Genomic DNA, 26,568 nt, shown 5'->3' with positions numbered 1-26,568 from the left:
TACTACTCCATGGGGAATATATGTTTATGGTAGGATGCCTTTCAAATTAACAAATATTGGAGAAACCTTTCAAAGAGAAATGGATGTTGCATTTAAGGGATTTATTGATCATATATTAGTTGTTTACTATGATGATCTTACCACCTATTCCAAGAAAGTTGAAGATCCCTATAGCCATTTAGAATTATTTTTTATGAGGGCTCTTGACTATGGGATATCTCTTAATCCTAAAATTACAATTTGGAGTCACAAACAAAAAATTATTGGGACATATTGCTTCCAAGGAAGTAGTGAGCATATATCCTAAAAGAGTTGCAACAATTGATAACATAAAGATCCCCAAGATTGTTAAAGCCATTCAATCATTCTTTGGATATATTAACTTTTTAAGAAGATTTGTGTCCAATTTTATAGAAATTATCAAAGTCTATATCTAAAATTTTGAAGAAAGAGCTAAACTGGTTTGGGACGATGAAGCTTTACAAGATATTGCACATATAAAAAGGGAAATAAAAGAAGCCCCTATTCTTAAAACTCCTAATTTTGAAAAGGCCTTTCAAATATTTTCCTTTACATCATATCATACAATTGTTGTAGTCATGCTTCAAAATAATATAGAGGGATATTAACAACCTATTGTCTTCTTTTGTAGAAGCATGTAAACTTCAAAATTGAATCATGATATTAATGAAAAATAAGCATATGCTTTGGTAAAAGTTATCAAGGTTGTTAGGCCATATTTGGTTAGTGTAGATGTGGTGGCATGTTTTCCTAGTGCTACAATAAAAGATATTTTCAGGAAGATTGAGACTATATGGAGAAGATGTAGATGGATCAATCAAATACAAGAATTTAATATAAATATTCACACAACTAAATTGGTCAGAGGTCAAAGATTAGCCAAACTTATGGCTAATTCAAATTTGGAGTGGATGAAAGATGCGTTCAAGAAAGTATTGAGATGTGTCCTTGATATTCTAATGTTGTCAACTATTTGAGATGCATAAAATATCATGAATGATTGAGTGAGACTTAGAAGAGGACTATAAAATTGCAAGCAACAAAATACATCCTTATTCAAGGTGATTTATGCTAGAAAAATAGGGATGGTATTTTACTTTTTTTCTTGGATATGGGCCAAGTGCCTACGATTCTTAAAGAAATACATGAAGGGGTTTGTGGAGGACATTTCTCTAGTAAAACCACTACTCATTAAATCTTGAGGGAAGGGTATTATTGGCCCCATATTTTTAGAGATTTCATTTCTTATGTTAGAAGATGTGAAGCATGCCAATTTTTTAAAGAAAAGATAAAGTATGATGGAGCTTTTCCTCTTAGATTTTTTACAAGATGAAGAACCATTTCAAATGTGGGGAATCAGATTCATAGGAGAAATTAGAAATAAATCAAGTAGTGGACATAGTTTGATCATTGTTGCCACAAATTATTTTACTAAATGGGTGGAAGCAATACCAACTAGACAATCCACTAGCATGGTTTTTACTAATTTTATGATGAGCAACATTCAAACTAGATTCAGAGTTCCTAGAAAGATTTTTGTTGACAGTGGCATGTGATTTAGATCAAAAGAATAATTTTAAAAAAAATAGTAAATATGACATTCACAATTCTTACTCTTCTCCTTATCATTGTCAAGGGAATGGCCAAGATGAATCTAGTAATAAAATTATACTTAAGATTATCAAGAGGATGTTGGGTAACAATAAGAAAGCTTAGGATTCTAGGTTACATCTTGGAGTATGGGAATACATAATCACAAAGAAAAAAGCCACAAGGTTTTCACTATTTGAGCTTGTGTATGGGAAAGAGGCTAAGCTTCTTGAAAATAATTTTCTTCCAGTTCAAAAGTTCATTAAAAATGAATAGATAGAGGACATAGACTTTATGGATGAAAGGTGTAATGCTTTAGTAGAATTAGATAAAAATATAAGAGCAGTGTTAGAGCATAACATTGAAAGACAAAAAAGGTTAAACATCTTCACAATAAGAATTCATAAGTTATAACTTTTAATATTGGTGATTGGGTTCTTAAATGGAATGTTAAGAATGGAGACAAAGGCAAGCATGAAAAGTTTGATTCTCTATGGTTAGGACTTTTTGTGATATCTAAAAAGGCAAGAGAGCATCCATTTCTTCTATAGGACATATATGGGAATGTACAAAAATTTCCTGTTCATACCCAAGTTTTAAAAAGCTTTTTCTTTTAAAATCATTAGATTATAGAGATAATTGGATTCTTGTCATATTAATATGAATACACATCCCTAGAAAGTGCCACTTGCGGATCTTCAAAAGAGTTGTTCTCCATAAGAAAAGTATGCCTAATTTTTTATGCTTTAGATGTGCAATAATATGATCTAACAATTTTTTAGAGTTTCAGCTATGCAATAAAATAAGGATTCTGATTTTGTAAATTTAGAAACAAAAAATCTTGGCTCCTTCAATTTTGCAATTTCGCTAAACAATGAATGGCAGTTCTCCGATTTCATGATTTTGCTGGATATTGAAACTTAGACATCCACTTTCATAATTTTTCATTAAGATGGATTTATTGATTCCAATGTCATGATTTCACATTGAACATGGATTCTTGAGCTTGATTTTGCCAATTTACAACTTGTGACCTCATGACGTGTCAATTTCATGATTTCACATTAGGATTAATTCTTTAGGACTACAATTACAAAATTGATATTTTGAAGTATAATTTGTTCAGTAAAATGATAAGAAATATGCATTAAAAGGATAGATATATTTAATTGTCTTAAATTATTGCTGAAATAGATGTGAAATTTTCTTTATGTTTGTGCATGCGAATAGCTAATTGAATTTAATACATCACTTGACCATTTCTTATAGGACATTATAAGGATGATTTCACCTATAAAATTCTTGTTGTACAAGGTTTTTTTAATTTGTGTTTGTGTAAGTTTAAAGGTTCTCCACCATGGGTTTACCAATCTAGGCTTATAATGAAGAAGATGATCCAAAGGCATTCATGCAACTTGACTTATCACCATCCCAGGAAGGTCAATTGGATGTCCTAAATAGCATGTATGCAGCTGCCTAGGAACTACCAACAAGCTATACCAATTATTTCAATGATATTCATGAACTAGAACTTGAAGAAGATAGATCTAAGGTCCATGCCATCTTGGTTGAGTTTGATGAATTTTGTGGAAACTGATAGTTTGAAGAAATCATGGATATGATACAAGAATTATATATATATATATTTTAAGCTTCTTAAAAGCTCTAGGATTTTAAATCTTGGTGAATGGTTGCAATCAGTTATTATTTAGTTTATTTTGTAAAGGTCTGAAGCTTTTTGAACCCTTTCACTTTCTATAAGAAAGGGTACCATGACCTTAGATAGATATAATAAAAAAAAAGATACAAAAAGGTACTTCTTTGGAATGCATATATGTAGCATAGGGCAGACATTGTAACTAGTCATGATCTAATTGGACTCATTTTTAGAATCAATACAATACTCTATTTCCTTTCCAAAGTAAGAGAATTGATTGTCATTTGCAAATTGTCTTCTTGGATTTATATTTTTGTTGATAAATTGAAAACATGTTAAATCCTCGATAAGGAAAACCTACTAAGGCATTCTGTATAATTGGTCTTCATCTTACTAAATTTAAAATCAATTAGCTAGGGTTTAAGGACTTTGAGTTCTCTATCCAACAATTGTTGTTAGTGTGCCTATCTCCAAGTAATTTGAATTTTACATTGAATATTATAATTGACTATTTTCTTCCATCAGAAAAGTATTGATTTTTAATTTTTCTAAAGAAAAGTATAGTTTTGTGGAAGGTGATATTCTCTATTTTCCTCATCTACATATATTTTTTAGTCATACTCATTCATTTCTTAAATATCTTTCAAAACCTAATTTCTACTTGAGAATATACTTTCCCTTCCAAGAGAATTGACATAAATTTTTCATTATTAAGCTTCCATTAGGAAGCATTGATTTAGGTACAACCACCTAGGTCTTTAGTGTAGAGGTTGAGTAATTGTGTTTGAATCTTCTTCATTGACCAAAAATTTGTTGATTTCCCAACATAAAGCAGACAAGGCTTGTAGTTTTTCAACCAAAATTTTTGAGAACCAACAAAACCATCAAATAACATCACATAAAAAATAAACATCTAACATGCTAATCTATTGATAGCATCACTAATCTTTGGTAGTAAGAAACATCAACTATGAAATAAGATACAATATCATGATAAAGGAATCTATCGAGAAAAATGCTAAACATCATTTAAACATGATATCAAATGCATTCTAAGTAAAGCTTAAGTCACAAGGAAACATACTTTGGATACACTGAAGTACTAAGTGAAAATCTAACACCGACCTCAAATGAAAGTAGACCAACCTTGTACACTAGTCCCCAATAGTGGTATAGATAGCTACGCCTCCCAACCACATGGTACCCACATGCCCACATGCATTGTGCTCATTTAGATAATGACCTAACCAAATCATATAAGATAATAATCAATGACTAATGTACAATCCAATCAAGAATAATGATGTTACCTTTTCAACCACTTTCGAGCCGAGGTACATAAAAGAAACCACTTCACATGTCTACCCTACATACCCATACTCGTCACATGATGAGTTTACAAAGACAACAAAAGTTCCCAACCTATCCTTCAAATGAACAATCCCTCAAAATGGCCTATATCTAGGGGTTGAGGTTTCATAAGATCCCATCATATGCACGTGCACGTTCTCATGTGTGGGCACAACCAACTTCATGAACGTAATCAAATAATACCAATACAAGATTTGGATATGATAAATGCAAAAAATGATACAAGAATATTTTTTTTACTCAACCAACCTATATTTGGGTGTATGGATTCGACATGCATCCCAATAAGGGAACAAATCACCAAGCATCATGAAAGAACTCAACCAACCTAGATCTAGGAGTGTGGGTTCTACATGAATCCCAAGGATGGTTATGTAAAAATATGCTTAGAATAGAAACCTAACATACATTCCAAATCCATCACCAAAACAAGTACCAAGAAATACCCAAGAAAACTAGGCAGCATGCATAATGAGGTAATGTAAAAATTGCTCAAAAATCAATGTTGTCAAAAATTGACAAAATTAAAATCCATTATCCAAATGGTTTCCAAACTCCCAAAAACCAAATAAAATCAAATTCCAAGCTTTTATGTAAAAATGGCTAGCATAAGGACACAAAACTTCAAATTAAAACCCCTAAAAATACACAAATGTTTGTACCCACCCAATCGGGTAGAACTAGCATACCAAAAGTGAGGGGAACACTAGTTCTCAAAATCCAACCAATTTACTATAAAAAATAGAATATGAAATGAGCTAAAACTATTAAAACAAAGATGTCCTAACTCATAGCCAAAAGGTAAAAAATGGGAATATACACTAGTGATGAAACACTCAACAAAGGAGGAGTTTCACCCTCTAAATCCAATGAGTCTATCCTTATGATGATTCCACAAGCATAGCTCTCACAAAAAAAAATCCCAAATACTCAAAAGAAGGTTTTGGAGAATTTGCCCTAAATCCTAAATTTTTTGCCAGTATATGCACTTTTACAAAGTGACATATAAATTAGATTATAAAAATAAAATAATCTAATCAACTCCCTTAACTCAAATAAATTTGACAATTCCAATTATTGGGATTCAACTACGTCAAATTAGGCAATTCATTTAAATAAATTAAATCAAATATAAAATTCTTATCAAACTATTAAATCACAATAATTTAATAACTATAGTGACCACTATGGATTCCTCAATACATAAACATGCTCACTAGTCTAATCATAATGCATAATGAACCTAGATTTACCAATTATCAGAGGGTTAAAATAATAATAATAATAATAGATACATTTCCCATACAAGGATGATATTAGCTTAACATGAAAGGTATAATCACTAACTTTATGTGCCACTGCCAAGGATATAAATCATGCAAATAAATGAACATAATCATGTGTAGAAGCATAATATACGATAGCCAAATAAATGATGATGTGTAATCATGTAATAAAGAATCCAATTGAACCCATTTAAATAATCATTAATTAATCCATAAATTCAACATGCCATCGATAGTCAAAAACAAATGAATTAGACACAAAGCATAAATAACCCACTAAATCACTACAAAAATCTAATCACATCAAGTGCATTGACCAATCATGGGTCCTAAAAAAATCACTCACAAAGAAAGAGCATTAAGGTCACATCCATCAGGATGATTTACAAAAATCAAATGGGGGAGGCACTACATCATCCCCACCAAAGACTAGGCATACTCTTGGAAGCCTACAATCCAAGAATAGAAACTAAGTATAGAAAGTACAAAATCCAAACAAGAAATACTCAAGAAACCTCATCGACTTCTCCACAAGTTGAATAAAATCACTACAAATACTCACAAGAGGAGAAATGCTAACATAAATGTAGAATCTGATAGGCAAATAATGACATGCTTGAAAACCATATAATCTCATTTAATATAACTAGCATGAACTCAATCATCTATAAATAGTTACATCTACTTGAACCCAAGAGAGAGCAATGCATCAATAATCAATTATCATCTAACAACTATACACTTTATCAACTTTCTTTCTCTTGCATAAAAAAGTTGCATTTATCAACATTGACCCATACAACATTTTTGTTAAAACTTTATATTTGTTAACAAACATGCTAGTATATTCTCCATGATCTTATCCCTTGTACATACTATCAGTAGTCTAAAATGAACATGATAGAGTCATAACGCACAACTAGGGAGCATTAAAAAAATTAGGAATAGTCACCATGAACCAAAAATGAAAAATCCCAAATGTGAGAATTAACAATTTCAACATTAAATCTAAAAAATGTGTATAGTTCAACAATAAGTCAAGGTGAGGATTGTCACAAGAGGAAGATAGAGAAATTTTGATGACTAGTCCAATCAGGAAAAATACCAAAAACCAATGCTAGCCCAAAAAACATGTGGAAAGTTCCACTAACCAAATAAAATAAGGCATCAATTGAATCACATTACATGTGATGACTTAGAACAATCACCTAAGAGGGATTAACTACTACACGATGCTAAGGAATGCATCTTCCCAGCATCATTAGAAGAAACACTCACTTACATTAGACAATATACCATTAATGACCTCATGCATATGCATACTACAATTTCCTTAATTCTTTTCCATGCAATGCAACATTATGATATGAAACAATATTACTACAACTTTCATAAGCTTAAGAATCAAGTAATTTGGGGACATAAGTCACTAACCCAAATGATCTAATGCAACAACCTATTTCAATATCATCATGAAGTGATAATGAATTACAAATACATTTCATTTCTTTACTTTGAATTAGGGAACACTAGTAAAAAAATGCACCTTACTCCACAAGGAGTAACACAAGAGGTGTTTAGGGCCAAGACATGGACCACATGTTGGTTTGATTTTTACAAAATAAATGTTTCCAAATTCTAGGTATAAAATATCAAAATTGAGTCCATTGTTGGAGGCTAGGGTTTCTAGTTTTGGTTTTGCAATTTTGATAACCTTTGAAAATATTTGTCAAACCCTAGGTCTCGTTTCTTTTAAATTTATTTGGGCACAATTTTTTTTTAAATGTGAATATTCCTTGTCTCACTTAAATCTTTTTGGTACTAAGTGCCTTTTTTCAAGATCCTTCCCACCGTCTGATCTTTCATAAATCTATGGTTGTTGCATCATCGCTATAGTGAAATGTGAGGTTTTTAATAGCAATGACATAGAAACTACTGTGAAATATCTTGATGATGTCATAAAGTGAAAATCAATATCAGAAAGGTTTAGTGTTCTAGAAAGGGTTCAGTCACATGCTACATCTCAAAGTTGTTAGTGTCATAAGGGACACATGTGGAACAAATTGTAGTTGGCATCATCATAACTTAGATTTTTTGGTGAGTTGCTATGTCACAATTGGAAAATCATCGCGCTCTGCTGGTAGTGACATAGCACCTTCTTGGAGAATGTAGAAAGCAACAACTTTTGAAAATGATGATGCTTGTGAAGTTCCCACATAGTATCATAAACATGCACATTTATTGTTTTGACAAAAGTACTAATTAGTATAATCATGAGTGACAGGTAATCATTTCCCCATCACTAGATTTTAATAGATTACCAAAAGTTGCTATGTCACGACTGAAAGGGTGAAGGATCTCACTCATAGTGACATAGCGACTTGTTGAGAAAATGGTTTTGTGGCAAAAAATCTTAAAGGAGGGTCCAAAAATTTTATTCCTCAGATTTGAACCATGACATGATGGAATCCTACTAATAATGTGTGGGTATCAAAAATTTTGAAACCACCAGAGGTTGCTATGTTGTGACCGAAAATGCTTTGCACCTCACTGGTAGCGATATAGCAACTTTCTTGAAAATGTGTACGCGACGAGGCTTAGAAGAAATGATGTCACAATAAGGATTAAAATAATAATATATATGCTAGCTTGGCATGACTTTCACATGTCATCAGGAATGAGGACCCACACCCAAGTTAGATGTCAGAAGAACAATGATGATCGTTGGATCAAGATCAGATCAATGATCATTGCCAAGTCGTTATGAGAAATTTCACTCTATTTACCCAACACAACTTGGTGACTAAGGCTCGCTCCACCTTAGTTATAGGGATATATTGCAATTTCCACACCATTAGATCAAGCCTAGATCTATGGTTGTCATGTTGTCACTATGGAGAATCACTCAAAGTTTAAGAGTAGTGACATACTAAGTGAAGTAAATGAATAGTGGACCCATCGCATTTGTATTAAATAATGAATCAAATATCTTCCACTCAATCAAAATGAGATCAATGGTTGTCACTATCTTGCATAAGCAATATGCTCACTCTTTATGTATAGTGAGATAGCAACACAGTGACACATGTCCTCAAGCATTAGTGGGTTTAGTTTGAAGTGCCAATAGTGAAGGAAAGGTGCATATGGAGAATTTTCATTGGTTTGATGACCAGTATGTCAAGTGGAATGTAAATCATCATTGTTTTCACTCTTGGATTGTAGGATTTTATGAGATCAATGGTGCAAATTTGAAAAGGGAAGGTGGTGCCACTCTGTTTCCATTACACTTCATTTATGAGGAATAAAAGCTTCACGTGCGAGAAAAAATAGAGTATATTGCATGAGATTTCACCATTTTCATCTTACACGAACAAGATTTCAAGCATTCTAAGTAGAAGAAACTACTGAGAATATTATGTTGAGCTTGATTAGAACATGAAGCAGTTTCCCCATTGTTCATGAGATATTGAAGAATTACAGAAAAGAACAAGTAGAAGATCAAGTAAGTACCTCTACTATAAAATTTATAGCAATTTAGTTTCCTACAAATTGTAGTCAATATGCCTCCAAAGAAGGTTTTCTCTGGGCAAGAAGATTATTTAGCCAAGAATATTCATGATAAATTGCTTTAATTACTCCCCGAATCTACCACTAAGACTATGCAAGTTAGAAGCCAACCTCATTAAACCCTAGGCTGAAAATCATAGATGCGTTATATGATAAGGGGAATTGGGTCAGGGATGCCAAAACTTCTCAACCTAGTCTTTCTTAATTCAAGAAATGGATTTCAAAGAGGAACTTATTTTCCCTGCATGCCAATATTTAGAATGTCAATTTAGGGAAATTAGTGGTTCCAAGTGTCTTTATGGATTATGACCTTCTTGAAGCTATTGCAAAGAATTATGATCAAGCAGTTAGAAAAATTAGAAGAATTGATTGTGTGCCTTTGGTTACAATTAGTCCTGAAGAGGTTAGAGAGGTATTTGGTCTAGAGCCTTTGATAGATTATCATGTGCCCATTAACTTACAAGAATTTGAAAAGGAATACATGTCAAAAAGGGATATAATTGGGGAGGTGCACTGAGCCCCCATATTGGTACAATTGGGAATTTGGAAGTAATTACAATAGCTTCTAGGGAACCCTTCAAGAAAGATTTTTTCACTTCCTAGGCTATAGAGACATACAAGACTTTATGTCGAGTTTTTGGTGAGGACGAACATATTGTCATGGCCATCAGTCTTATGTACATGATGGTTTAGATTGCTTCCTTTGGTGTGGATGTTACTTTTGACAAGTTACCTCCTATTTAGCAAAATAAATTCATACTAGCCTAGTAGGATTTGTAAAGGGGAAAGTGGAGAATACTTTTGGTCATTATTCTTTATTGATGCATATGTTCTTGTTTAAAGGAGTACCATCTTTTGGTAAGGAAATGGACTTAAATAGAGAACAAGATGGAGAAGCACTACCAGCTCAGTTATGGAGTGTAGATATGACCTAAGATGCAGAGAATAATAGATTTGTTAGTTTTGATAGGTACTCTGCTTCAAAGTTGAGGTGCCTCATATTAAGTGACAATCCTAGAGTGCCTAAGGCACTGATGAGTCTCCATTAGGCCTATGGATAAATCTATTGGCTTGAAAGTTTCACATAATTGGGGAGATATTATCTTATACTTTGTTTCTACTATCATTAGGGATTATGGTTTTAAAGGAACCCCTCATGTACTACCTTACCAGGTACCTCTAAAGATAGGGATGGCTGAATTTTTGTGGCAGCTAAGGGGACTAGAAGAAGGTTTTTTGATAAAAAAGCAAAGCGGGTCAATATTTCCTACTTGTACTATAGCCCATCAATTTGTGATCACTAAAGGGGGTTGGATTTTTCTATACACAATTTTGGATCAGTACAAAATGGTTGTTTCCCGTCCCCATTTTTTGTGATACTAAGGGATTTTATAACTTGGCCTTTAGACACAGAATTAAGTTTTGCAAAATTGACCATAAATTTTATTACCCTGAGGACATCATAAGAAATGAGTTTTCCTAGTAGGAACAAGAAATGAAAAAAAGAAAAATGGAGATTTTACTCAAGGGTTTTGGAATTTATACATTGTTTTGATAAAGATTATAGTCCTTTGGATAATGACACAACAAAGGTAGATAAGATTTAAAAGGTCATGAATACTTTTCCTGAAATAATGGAGACTATGAATGAGAGGAAATAATCCTTTATTAATTCTTACCTAGATAAGGCCAGGGAGGTCATGAGGAGGTTGACATTCACTCCTTATGTAGAAGTTGGACATTTTATTGTCCAAAAGAGGCTAGGTTATACCATATTTAAAAATAAAAAGACCACTATGGATAAGGGTAAAGAAATAATGGGATCCACTAGTGCTATCTTGGAAGAGAAATCTAATGAGCCTTCACCTAAGAGGCAAAGAATAATGATGGAACAGGATCCTCATATTGAGGAATATTCACCTACACAATCCCCTTTGCAGATTAGAGAGGAGCAACTCACTAGAGAATAGATTGAACAAATGGGGTCACAAGGAGGTATTTTTATTAATCAAGTAGAATTTTATGAGGGAAACCCTCAGGAGCCTCCTTTTCCAAGCTTTGATTTAATAGTAGCAAAATAAAGGTAGGGAATTGGACCCTATCATAGAGCAAGCTAGTAATCAATTTTTGTTAGATGATAGGTTTGTTAAATATAGAGCTTTCCACCAATTTGCATGGCAGGCCAATATAGGAAAATTTGAAGAAAGATGTAATGAATTGAGAACAAAGCATCCATAAATGGAGGAGACTACCTTGTAGAATTAGGTGAAAGGAGAAATGATGCAAGAGTTCAAAAGCATAACCCCTATAGAGGGAAGGCAGATGGTGAAAGCATCAAACATTTTATTGCTACCCAATTGGGACATAGCTGATGTTTTAGTTTTCAAATCTATTTCAAATAAGTTGGATTTAAAAAACCAAGATAAAAAGGAATTCCAAGGTACTATATTCAATGAAGATCAAGTTGCTTTAGTCATTTGGTCATTAAGGAAGGATTCATGAGCTACCTCATCACAACCAGATGAATCTAGATTGATGGAAAATATTATTGTAAGAAGGGTAGCAAATACCACCCATGTGTAGGCTGTATATATAAATGTAGGGACATCTCACTTTGTTCTAGCTACTACAAAAAAAGAGGAAAAGGAAATGTTTGAATTTCAGAGTAAGTATGGAATAATTTTGGAAGCTTACAATAAAGAGGTCCAAAAGAGGATTGAGCTTGAGAATAAGGTGATGGGGAGGTCTTCCAGATGAAGGATAATATATCCTTTCCCTCCAATGGAGCCTTTTAAATCCACTCCACTTATATAAATACCAGATACACCATAAAGGCGACAATACTATATTGTTGAAGAATTTGAAGAGGAAAAGAGCAAGTTGTGGACATTACATGTAGAGCTAAACATACAATATGAAGATAAACTAAGAAAGGCTCTAATGTATTTGGTGGATAAAATTGAGTGGCCACTATTTTATGATCAATTAGAAAAAGTAATAAGCATATGAGAAGAATTTAAAGCCCATGAAGAGATTTTGAAACCCATTGCCAATAAGTGGGGAAAGAGAAGGAAAGAAATTACTTTTTTGAGTTACTCTTTTATAAAGTCTTCCCATGACTATATTGATAAAACATATGATATTGCTAATGATCTATCAGATTTTGATAACATAAGGGTTGCATTACAATTGAAAGTTGTTTCTTATCGAAGTAAGTATAATAAAGAGAAATTTTATTTGTTCCCTCATACTTTAGATAGAAAGAATAAATTAAACAATAAGGATGAATTTGGATGACCTATTCTACTTGAGAATGAATAAGGTTGTCAATGAAAAATTTCATCCTTGGTGGGCCACCACAATTGAAGAATTGCTAAAAGTCCAATTTTTTTTAATTCTTTAAAACAAGATTCTGTTAGTATTGATAAGGAAGCTGAGTATGTGCTTAGGAAGCCACATGATGTTTTACAATTTAATTGGCTAGATGATACACTTTTTGACACATGGATGGCAGATATTACTTCTAATGAATAGTTTGAAGAAATTCAAAAAGATGATGATGAGGTGCAGGAGGAGGAAGTGCAAATTATTGATACAACAACACTAGATTAGGGAGATGAAGAAGATTAAGGTTAGCAATCAGTTTCAATTACAGGTTCAAAAGCCCAGGATGTGGACATGACAAAGGAATAATAAAGAGTAAAAGTAGTTCTGTCAGTCCATGACGAAAATAGTAAAAGTCCATGGGTAGAATTTGATCTGCAAGTACTACAACAAGCTGATTCACCATTGGCCAGTATAGTAGCTACATATACCGAGGATTTAGAATAAATAAAGGCATACCATGGGAATTGTAGCATTCAAAGATGTAATAGAAGAGGGGCCTACCCAAGTGTTACTTGATGCATCACTTTTCTATTACACAAAGTTTTTGTCCTTTTGTGACTATTTGTAAAGTGTAAATACCTTTCATAAAAGGACACTTGTCAATTCTCTATGACTGAAGCTTGTTGCATCTCACACTATATAATTAAGATTCTAGGGCTAGAGAAGGGTCCAATTTCTAATATTATTTGAGTCTATATTGAGTATAAGTTTTGTCTAGTTATGGTAGCAAATTTCATGATGTATATTTCTTTGAGACTACATTGATATATATGATGCTTGTGTTTGTTTTAGAATCATTCTGAGTGTCACTACAATTTTATACAATTTTCAAGGAAAATTAATATTAAAAATGAATTGTTCCCTTATCTATTCTTGCTGAAGTCTGTCTCCTTTGTTATTACCTAGCTATTTTGATATTGTGTGAGTAAAGCTTGTCCAATTGAATGCAATTCAATTAGGTTGTATGTCAATTCATTATTGCTATTGATTCAATGAATTAAGTAAAGGCTTTAGTGAATCTGATGGGATTGCTATGGTAATAGAAAGGATGCCTATAAGAATGAATTCTAGTAAGAATCACTGATAATATTTTTTCTAATCCAAAAAATCAGATCTATAGATTGGAGTAGACTCTGAATCCCAATGGAATAGGCATTGATCTAATTAATCTAATCTGCAGATAAGTAGGTCATGAATGAGCATCAAGTCTAATATCAAAATCACCTTTATTCTAATGTTTGAAGAGCTTCAAAGATGGTCAACACTTATTTTCATGTAGCATTTTAGCTTTAGTTAGCTGCTATGGTTAGAAATACTTGTAAATCTAAGAAGAATTGTGACCAAATTTGCTTATAAAGGATATATATCATATGAAAGCATCAAGAAATGAATAAACTATATATATGCTAGATGTATGAGATAATAATAAAAATGAAACTAATATAATTCTCATGCAACAACATTCATTATGAATTATCCCTTAGGTATACCTACTTTGGTTCTATAGAGCCTAAAGAGTAGAAGGCTAGTCCTAGTTTTGTTGAAGTTGGTTCTAGATAATATGCAAGCATAATTATTAATATGATGTAGCTAATCCTTAGATATGCAAGAATTATTATCTTTTTATTGAGCCTTTGTTATTCAATAGTTGAAAGACACCAAAAAAATGGTGACTCTACTGGGGACTTGTCCAATACAAGTGTAAAAAGTACTGCAGTGTCTTTGGTCTTGTTGTATACGTGCCTGTCAGGTCCTTTGTATGGCTCATGGTCATAGTGGATGTGTTTTAGTGACAAACCTTGAGAATTTAGAAAGGAAAAAGAAAATCAAATCCCATAGATGCATACCAATGTATACAACCCTTCCAAGTGTCTTATTTGTTAAGCAAGAGTTGCAGTCTTATGACCTCATCGATTGGTTCATCTGTATAAGATATTTTTATGTTTTCTTGTGTCCTTTCCATAAAGTTAGAAGTACTTTTCATTGTTATATTTTTCCTAGAATAGGGTGGTGACTTAGTCAAGGTTTTAAAACTAGTTCTTATTTGATATATAATAAATATGGCTAACAACAGGAAAAACACAAGAGTTACACAAGAGCCAATCTTGATGTACCAAAGTATACTAAATTACCTCAAGGTGGTAGGAAGAACTTGAATAAGAAAAAGGCTAAACCAAGCCCCACCTGGAAACCAAGAGGCAATGCATCAATCAATTCTCAATACCAACAAGGCTTCTTCACACAGATCTGAATCAGAAACCATAAGGCTTTTAGGATGACTATTTAGTACCCCATTACAAGATGAAAGAACATACCAGGACAAAGATATGTTAGCAGTAGGGAATACATCCCCTAGGCTAGATCTGATATTTGAGATGAACCATGGGCTAGGACTTAGAAGTTTAGTCGGGGATCCTTTTGATCCCAAAGCTATCCCATACACTAAAACTAATCTTATAGACTTGGATGATCCTACTAATTTAGAAGCCACTTCTATAGATCCTAAAGTAGTATAATCAAAGATAGGAGTTTTGAAGAAATGGGTTGCTAAGGAAGTGGCCAAACATGCTCGTCTAGAAAAGGAAAGAGAGCAAGCCACTCTAGAGGTACTTGTTGAAAGAGATAATCTACTTAGAAGAATGGCTGCATTAAAAGAACAAAAATAGAAGTATGAAGAAAGAGCTTATATCCTTCATGTTTATGCTTTTGGGCATGTAGATAGCTTCAGAATATCTCAGTCTGCCCCTGCTTTAATATTTCCAACTTAGGGAATATCTCAGTCTTCCCCTGCTTCATCATCCACCATTAGTATGCAAGCCCCTTTTGTCCAACTTCAACAATCCCAAAATCTTGTTCTTAACCAAGCCAATGTAGCAAGCACCTCAAATGTTGCTAGTTTTTAGAAGATACTTGTCTACATGGAAAAATATAAACAAATTTCATTTGCAGGCATCCTTGGTGCTCCACATCCCATATCTTTTGATTTAAGAGATAAAGTTGTCAAGTTCTCTAGAAATAATGCTATTACTGGTGAAGAGCACTTAAGAGTTTTCATATATATGCTAAATTATTATAAAGTTAAACATTAGGATGAAGTTATTTGTTCATTCACTAACTAAGGATACAAGGGATTGATTCATAAGATTACTTGATGATGACATTATTTCATGGAGTGATTTAGAGAAATTGTTCAAAGTACAACATGGGTATAATACTAATGTTGGGTTCATGTTAAATGAATTCAGTAAAATCAAGAAAAACCCTAATGAATCCAAATTTTATTTCAATGTAAGATTCCAAAATGGTATGTACAAATTGTTCTAGGTCATGAGGTAGAATAAAGATGTTTTCCTTACAATTTATTTTAATGCCTTTGACATCAAGATGGCTTATCGATTGAGGGATAAAGATCCTAAAACTTTGAGAGATGTTTATAAGATTGTAGTGAATATTGAGAATTATAGGAAAGCATCTGGTAAGGTAGGTAGGAGAGATGATCCAAAGTTGTTAAGAAAGAAGTTGATAAAACTTTGGCAGGTAAGAAAACTAAAGAAGCCACAATACATCAAGTGTTGGAAATGTTGAAAAAGATGAACCCTACTACTTTAAATACATATAATCCAACTGTTGGTGAGAAATCCCCAGTGAACAATAAAAACTTCAATAGACAACCCAGAATATAGAATTACCCTTATACCACTTAGTGGAAGGATGGTAAGTCAATTTCTAGCCAAACCCAAAATGTAAAAGACAAGGGTACACTAGATCCTTTGCAAAAAAGCTCTATTAATATGAATGATGATGTGCCATGGTATATCATTTGTCAATCACTTCACTCTTAAGAGTATTATGTAGTTGCTCAGTCATTTACTTCAGGTCATAGTGCACAAAATGAGGAGGAAGAAGAAGAAAAGAGCCATGACGATGTAAGTTGTAACATGGTTAGCATGTGTAATGATTGTGTGGATTTTGATTTGGAAGAGAATGAAAGTGATCTTTAAAATAAGAGAATTTCCTATCAGCTATACCATCAACAAGTGTTCTTAGATAATGAAGGGTATGGTGAAGATTAGGTATGTGCTACATCTTTTGATGTTGGTCATGTAAATTTGAGAATGCCTTCTAAAGAGGAAATTGATAGGATCACTACAGAGATGATTTCCCAAGTACATAGAAATTATAATATGAGAAACCAAATAGTTAACAATGATATTGGGAAGCCTTCTGGTATATTCATTAAGGACATTACACACAAGATGAAGAATGAACACAAGGAGGATAATGTAGACACAGTTAAAGTTAAAGATGTCAAAACCAAGAAGTGAGAACCCAAGAAGAAAGTTCAATTTCAAACAAATCAGACAAAAAAAGTAATTGTGCAAGAAAAGGGATTAGGATCTAATATTGTCAAGCAATTAATAGTCCCTACTACTCAAAAGGTTCCTACTCTAGGTATGATTGTGAAACCCACTATATTTGATCAGGTTGACATGATATCCATGTTGTCAAAAATTATAGTTAAAGTACCCTTGTCTGAATTGTTTGGAATTGAAGAGCATAAGAGAAAAGTCTTGTCATGGTTGGGAGAGATAGGAAGTAATAGCAAAAATGTAGAACAAAATGCAACTCAACAAACCCCATTAGTAGTGGAAGATAGTGGTATTATATCTCAAATTCCCTAAATGTTTCTGGATGATTCATCAGTAGCATATATAGATATATAGGTGACAAAGATATTGTTAATTTCTTGTTGAATGAAGATAAATACCATGATCAAGAGTTGGATTGTACTGATTTAGTTGAAACCATAGATGGGAAGGAAACAATCTTTGGTCAAGAGGTTATAGAACTAAAGACTAATTAAGTAGCTAAAGGTTTGGTTGTTTTGGAAAATATGTTTGATAACCAAGATAGGGTGAAGCCTAGGGCTAAAGATTGTAAACCTCAAGAGCTAAAAGAGATAAATCTATATATTAATGAGGCCCCTAAGAAGTTTTATAGTGGTCAGAATTTGTCAACCAAAATCAGAAAGTCTTTGATTGACTTACTGAGAAAATATAAACATGTTTTTGCTTGGTCATATGATGACTTAAAAGCCTATAGAGAAGATATTTTCCAACATGTCATGCCATTGAAGGATAATGTAAAGCCTTTTAGGCAGAGACAAAGACCAATTAATCCCACTTTAGCCCCTAAAATGCAAGAGGAATTGATGAAGTTAAGGGATGGAGGGATAATTAAACCTATTAGACATTCCACTTGGGTCTCAAATCTAGTACCTATCAGGAAAAAGAATGGAGATATCAGATTGTGTGTGGATTTTAGAAATCTAAATATTGCTTCTCTAAAATGCCAAAGATGGAAGCAATGTTGCAACAAGTAACTTGGTCTAAGCTTATGTCCTAGTGAAAGAAGAAGAGTAGTTTAAGACAACATTTATAACTCCTTAGGGAGCTTATTTATATGTGAGAATGCCATTTGGATTGATTAATGTTGGTGCCACTTTTCAAAGGTCTATGGATGTAGCTTTCCATGAGTATATCAAAAATTCCATGGTTGTATACCAAGATGACCATACAACCTATTCCAAGAAGGCTGAGGACCACTATAGGCATCTAGAGAAGATTTTTATCAAAGCATTGGAATATGGAGTATCATAAAACCCTAAGAAGTGTACATTTGGGGTAACTTAAGGAAAATTATTGGGACATATAGTATCAAAGGATAGAGTAAAGATAGATCTAGAAAGAGTAGAAGCCATTGATAAGGTCCCTAAGGCAAAGACTATGAAAGGAATACAATCTTTCTTTGGGCAAGTTAACTTTCTAAGGAGATTTGTTACAAACTTTTCTGAGATTAGGAGACCCATTTCCAAAGTGCTCAATAAAGAAGCCACTATTAATTGGGATGGTGAATCTTCACATGCATTTCAAGATATTAAAACTACTATAAAGTATTCTACAGTCCTTAGGACTCCACATTAGACAAAACTAATGCACATATTCTCTTTTGAATCTTTCCATACTATAGTTGTAGTCTTGTTGTAGAAGAATAAGGATATGAATAGCCAATTGCATTCTTTAGTACATCATTACAACCTGCTGAATTCAAATATGAGATAAATGAGAAACAAGCATATGCTTTGGTGAAAGCTATTGAGGCTTTTAGATGTTATTTGGTAGGTACTATTGTTATTGCATTTGTACCCTATGCAACTATAAAGGACATTTTCTCTCAATAAGAAGTATCAAGTAGAAGATGTAGGTGGATTAATAGGATCCAAGAATTTAACATTGAAATATAGATAACAAAACTAGTAAGAGGTCAAGGATTAACTAAACTTATGGCTCAATCCAACTTTGATGCTAATTAGATAAATACAGTGTTTGATGACTTAAGATCTAATTTATGTGATATGGATCACCATGAATGGTGTACTAATGTTATTCATTATCTACAACACATGGAAGCCTATCCCATTTGACAAAAAATGAGAAGAGAAGCACTAAATTACAAGCCATCAGGTACATAATTGTCAAGGGAAATTTATGGTGGAGAAATTTTGAGGGAGTGTTACTAAAGTGTATTGATCAAGAAAAGGCAAAAGAAATATTGAATGAAATGCATGCTAGAGTCTGTGGAGGACATTATAGGGCCAAGACCACTGCACACAAGGTAATTAGAGCTAGATTCTAGTGGCCATCTCTTTTTAAGGATGCCTAGATCATGGTTAGGAAATGTGATGCTTGTCAAAGATTTGCTGAAAATTTGAAATTCTCAAGTAATACTCCATTAAAGCCAGTTGAGGTTCAAGCATCATTTTAGCAATGGGGTATGGATTTTGTAGGTGAGATCTCTCCTAAATCTAGCACTAGCTATTCCTAGATTCTAGTTGCTACTAATTATTTCACAAAATGGGTGGAGGCAGTCCTGACAAGAAATGCAACTAGTAAAGTTGTCAACAATTTCTTACTAAATAACATCATTAATAGATTTGGTTGTCCTCAGAGAATTGTAATAGATAATACAATGTGTTTCCAGTCTAAGGAATTCATAAAATTTTGTGACAAATATGGAATTACAAGATCAACATCCTCTCCTTATCATCCACAAGGAAATGGACAAGCTGAATTCACAAATAAAAGCTTGTTAAAAGTCATTAAGAGGACCTTGGATGATAAAAAGAAGGCATGGGATTCCAAGTTGTAGCTAGTAATATGGGCTGACAAGGTGACTGTGAAGACAACCATTGGTGTAGCCCAATTTGATATGGTATATGGGATTCAAGCAAGGATGCCTCAGAATAACCTAATGAGCTTGTATAACTACATTCAAATGTATGATGAGGATATCATTGATGACATGCAAGACCAGATGGATGAGCTTGTAGGATTAACAAAAACCAGGAGAGAAGCATCTCTCAGGAACCAAAAGTTGCAATTATAGGTTAAAACATTATATGTCAAAAGGACAGTGAGTATGAAATTTGATGATAGAGATTCAGTCCTCATGTGGAATGCCAGAATTGAGGATAAAGGAAAACATGACAAGTTTGATCCTATATGGTTAGGTCCCTATCTAATTGAAAATAGATGGGGAGAAGAATCTTATATTCTCAAGGATTTTTTAAGCAACATTCTTGAACTACAAGTTCATGGATAGTTCTTGAGGAGGTATTTTTTCTAAAAAATACTTGTTTCTTCCATAAGTAGTAGTCTAGGGTTTTTTTGTGCATTTGTATATTCTTTAAGTCTGTGTTTAACTCTTGTATATTCTTTCTTTTGTATTCATGTGCTCTTTGAAGAAGTTTTCATTTTTCATCAAGTATGTGGTCTTCTCTACCATAGATTTTAGATTCTTGCTTAGACTTGGGTAGTCTATCATCCCCAAATAGAGTCATTGTTGGTCTGATTTTTACAAAATAACTGTTTCCAATTTCTAGGTATAAAAAATAAAAATTGAGTCCATTGTTGGAGGCTAGGATTTCTAGTTTTGGTCTTACAATTTTGATAACTTTTGAATATTTTTATCAAATTCTAGGTCTCATTTCTTTTGAATTTATTTGGGCATGAAACTTTTTAAAATGCGAATATTCCTTATCCTACTTAAATCTTTTGTGGTACTAAGTGCCTTTTTTCAAGCTCCTTCACACCGTTTGATCTTTGATAGATCTATGACTGTCACATCGTAGTTATAGGGAAATGTAAGGTTTTTAATAATAGCAACATAGTGACTACTATGAAATATCTTGACGATGTCATAAAGTGAAAGCTGATGCCAAAAAGGTGCACTGTTTTGGAAAGGGTTTAGTCACATGCTCCATCATAGAGTTATTAGTGTCAGAAAGGATAAACATGGAGAAAATTGTAGTTGGCATCACCAGAACTCAAAATTTTTGGTGATTCATTATGTTGCAATTGGAAAATCAATGCACTCTACTAGTAGTGATGTAGCACCTTGCTGGAGAATGCAGAAAGTAGCATCTTTTGAAAATGATGACGATTGTGAAGTTCCCATGTAGTAGCATAAATGGTCACATTCATTTTTCTAAAAAAAGTACTAATTAGTATAATCATGAGTGACATGTAATCATTTCCCCATCATCAAATTTTAACAGATCATCAGAAGTAGTTATGTCACCACCAAAAGGGTGATGGATCTCGCTGGTAGTGACATAGCGATCCATCAAGATTTTTTTTTTTTGTGGAAAATCTTAAAGGAGGGTCCCAACATTTTCTTTGTCAGATTTGAAGCATGGCATAGTGGCATCTTGCTAGTAATGTATGGGTCCCAAAATTTTTGAAACCACTAGAGGTCACTATGTTGTGACCAGAAAAAGCTTTGTGCCTCATTGGTAGTGTTGGAAATGATTGAAATGATCATATGGAACTGGTAAAGAATATTCTCAATCATTGTTTTGTCATTGATGTCAAACTTGCTACTTGCAGGAACGATAATTGCTTTAGTGATCCAAATAGTATCAGTTAGTTGATTGACAACAAGGAGGCAATCAATCAGATGTAACTAGTACACCAAGAGAAATCTTGAAGTTATGATGTTGTAATGAAGTACAAGGATCAGCTAAGACATTGATGAAAAAGTTTTTTGATGACATACTATAAGACATAGAGAATGGGCACACTGAAACAAATCAGAGATGAAAGGTTTTTAGCTAAGACATCTATAAAGCCTAACTAAAGTTCATTAGAGAGAGGGAGCCGAGAAAGCTAGTAGGTGCCGAATAGATTCCTAGTTGAAACTAACCAAGTTCAATTTCAAGTGCCGAGTAAACTTTCGATGCTGAGTGATACAGAATCTATCGAGTGCCGAGTAAACTTCAGATGCTGAGTGATACATAATCTATCAAGTGCTTAGTAAACTTTAGATGTTGAGTGATATAGAATCTATCAAGTGTCAAGTAAACTTTAGATGTTGAGTGATACAGAATTTATCAAGTGCCGAGTGATACAATTTTATTTAGGTGCCGAGCTATCTAGGAAATAGATGCTGAGCATCAGAAAACCAATAGTGTCGAGTAACATAGAGGTGCCGAGCACCAGTAAATCAATAATGCCAAGTTGCTACATTATTTTGAAAATTGAAGATTTGCCAGATCTAAGCCGACAATTTTTTTATCTAGAAGTTTGCAAATTAAATGGAAGATAGGAATGATGAGCTGGTGGCACAGAACACCATGTAAAACATTTTTAAAAGATACAACTGACGAAGTTTTTAATAAGAAAAAGATATGGGATAGATACATTGTATCCTACCTAATCCATTTGAAACCCTAAAATTGGAGAGGGAGAATTGAGCAAAAAAGGAAAATCAAATTTCTATTTAAGAAGACATAAGTTCATGAAGAAGACATAGAGAGGGAGGCAGTCAAGCATGAAAGCATAAAATGCTGAAAGAAGTGCTAAGGAGGAAAGAGAGCATAGTTACTCTGTTTCAATAAGAAGGCCCCAAATATGGATGCATTGGTATGATGAGTAGGAAGACTCAAGGAGACAAAGCTTGAGAAGAAGACAAGTAGTTAGAGCTAAAGTGATTAAAGCCAAGCAAAAGGATAGAACTGAAGTGTGATAGGAAATCTTCAAAGTATGTTGTAAGTTGTATCAAATCAAAAAGCCATTATTGTTACTCTCTAGCAAATGTAACAAATAGTTTAAATCCTATGGACTTAGGTTGGTTTAATAGCCATGAGGTAAATCCTTTAACAGGGTGACATTCCAAGTGAATGTTCAAAAAGTCCTTTAACCAGGCCCATTCCTAATAGTTTGGTGAAATCCTCTAGCAAGGTCACATTTAATATTGTGTTGTAAACCTTTAACAAGGCATCACTTTAGAAGAGTGAAAATCAAGTAGCATGTTACTGGTGGTTTTTCCCAAATTGGGTTTCCATGTAAATCATTGTGTCATGTGTTGATCTTTCATGTTTTATCTCTGCATGTTGATTTACTGTAGCTTGCTAATATGGTTGATTTAAGTTTGGATGGATGAAAAGTGTATGGATTCATTAAAAGTAGAGAAAAAGTATTATTAGGGCATTTGGACCTTGAATAATTGATTCACCCCCCTCTCAATTATTCTAAAGAATTCTAGCAATTGGTATCAAAGCTAAACCGTTGATTCAATTTAGAGGGACTATAAGCAGAAAAGATCAAAATGCCTAAGAGAGAAGTTCCCAAGCTCAACAAAGAAAACTTTGTTGCATGGAAAAGCTTGATGAAGCTACATGTTGGATCCATAGGAGATTATGCCCAAAATTCAATTGTCATTGAACATGTAGATCCAACTGGTACTCTTACTGTAGAGGACATGAAAAACAAGTAGGAACACAATCAAACAATGCTGGAGATTGTCTCTGCACTCAACTATGTTGAATTTGATGATATCAAAGGATGTGACACTGCATTCATAATGTGGAAAGCCCTATCAACCATCTATGGAGGAGATCAGAATGTACAGAGAGAAAAAAGAGAAAGTCTCAAAGGAAAGTTTGATGATATGAAAATGGAGGAAAATGAGAATGTTGCTCAGTATGGTGCAAGAATAAAGGAAGTGGTAAGTGCAATAAGATTCTTGAGTGGTCAATTGGATGAAGATACTATTAATAGTAAGTTCTTAAGAACTTTTCTCCCTATCTATGTTATTAGAGTATCAACAATACAAGAACTAAGATGTGTACCAAGAAACTAAGTTTTGAAGGTATAATAAGTAAACTCACTGCATTTGAGTTATCTAACTTTGACAACTACAAACCTAAGAATGTTGAATCTGCATTTAAGGCCAAGCTATCACTCAAAGATGCTAAATAGGTGAAATCAAAGAAAGGAAGAAAAATGAAATATGTATCTAATGATAGTAGCATTGATGAGGAAGATGTGGAACAATTGGAAGCATTGCTTGCTAGAAGATTTCACAGAGGCAAAGGAAAATTCAAAGGTAAGATGCCTATCATTTTTTTCAATTGCAATGAAGTAGGTCATATTGCTACTAGATGTACACAGAAAAAGGATTACAAGGAAGGCAACAAAAAAAAATTTAGAAGAGATGATGACAGGAGAGATTACAAAGACAAAGGTAAGAAGTGTTATATTGTGTAAGAAAATTCTGATGATAATGATGATGAAGTTGTTTATGTAGCCATGAAGGACCAATCTGATGAAGAAGAGCCCACAACACTGGTAACATGTATGAACAAGAATTACAGGTGGATCATAGACAGTGGATGCTCACATCACATGACAGGAGACAAAAGTAAGTTTGTTAACTTTACTCAGTATGATGGAAGTAGTGTTAGATTTTGTAATGATGCTCCATATCAAATCAAAGGAAAAGGTTCCATTAAGCTCACAAAGAAAAGTTCATGTGATAATGCATACTATGTTGAAGGATTAAACTACAATATGCTGAGTGTCTCATAGTTAGGCAATATAGGATGGAAAGTAGAATTTGGAAACAAAATTAGAAAAATCTATGATACTGATGGTAAACTAATAGGAAAAGGAGATCAAACAAGGAGTAATCTGTTTTACCTTGATATGGATGATGTTTCTTGTTTTATTACAAAATTTGATGATGAATGGTTATGGCATAGAAGGCTATGTCATGTCAACTTAAAAAATTTGGTCAAGATCAGTAAAATGAAGAAAGTCAGAGGTTTACCAAAATTGAAGAAGCTTGATAATATCATGTTCAAACAATGTCAGCTAGGAAAGATGATAAAGTCAAGTTTCAAAAGCAAAAACTATACATCCAAAGAAGTACTTGAACTTGTTCATACTGATTTATGTGGTCCAATGGAAGTATAAAGCTATAAAGGAGATAAGTACATAATGTTGTTTGTTGATGACTATTCCAAGATGATGACTGTTATGTTCTTAAAACAAAAATCTAATGCTTTTCAAATGTTTAAGTGGTATGTGGCTAGAGTTGAAAAGGAAATAGGAAAGAGCTTGAAATGCCTAAGATCAGACAGAGGTGGTGAATTCACATCAAATGAATTCGAGATATTTTGTAATGATAAAGGAATCAAAAGACAAATGTCATCTCCTAGAACTCCCCCATAGAATAGAATTACTAAAAGAAGAAATAGATCTATGATTGACTGTTGCTCTAAAATACTGGAGAGAAGCTGTAAGTGTAGCTATTCATACACTAAACCAAGTACAAGTCAAGAAAGGTACAAATAAAACACCTTTTGAATTATGTTATGGCCACTCACCCAATGTGAAACATTTCAAAGTATTTGGTTGCAAATGCTTTATCCTTAAAGATGCTAGAAATGGAAAATTTGATGCAAAAAGTGATGAAGGCATATTCCTTGGTTATTTCACTAGAAGTAAGGCATACAAGTGTTTGAATACTAACACTAATAAAATTTTGGAAAGTGCAAATGTAAAATTTGATGAACATATAGAAGTCCAAGCTAAAGAACCAAAAAGAATGGATGAATGCAGAACCTTTGTGTATTCCTATGAAGGAATGACTGATGAGGATGATGTCAATCAAATTGAAACTCAACAACAAGTTTCAGTTTCAGCCGACTCACAACTAGTGAATGCCGAGTTGCATTCAGAAGCTGAGTTGCAGAATGAAGGAAATGCACAATCTGATTCTGAAGTCACTACATATGAAAGAGATGAAGAAAAACCTAAAAAATCAATACATAGTGACCCTAAATTAGAAATATCAAACATGGAAACAAGGACAGAACCAAGATTATCCAAATATGTAAAAAGACATCACCCTACTGAACAGATAATTGGTGACAAAGATGCAAGACCAATGGCAAGGAATAGACTAAGACATGAATCATGTCTGATTAGCAAATCTGAACTTAAGACAGTATATGGTGCGTTACAAGATGATGACTAGTATAAAGCTATGGAAGAATTGATTGATTAAATAAAGAAGAACAAAAATTGGAGTTTGGTTCCCAGACTAGTTGACAAGAATGTGATTGGCACCAAATGGGTATTCAGAAACAAGATAAATGAGAATGGTGAGATTACCAAAAACAAAGCTAGACTAGTATGCAAGGGTTATGCTCAAGAAGAAGGACTAGACTATGGGGAAACATTCGCCCCTATTGCTAGAATGGAAGGAGTAAGAACTTTACTTGCATATGCTGCATATAAAGATTTTAAAGGCTATTAGATGGATGTAAAGTCTTCTTTTTTA

This window comes from Cupressus sempervirens, chromosome 10, assembly GCF_028749045.1.
Source record: "Cupressus sempervirens isolate cs-2001-9-10 chromosome 10, ASM2874904v1, whole genome shotgun sequence".
In the NCBI taxonomy this organism is placed as follows: Eukaryota; Viridiplantae; Streptophyta; class Pinopsida; order Cupressales; family Cupressaceae; genus Cupressus; species Cupressus sempervirens.
Note: the sequence above shows the minus strand (reverse complement) of the source record.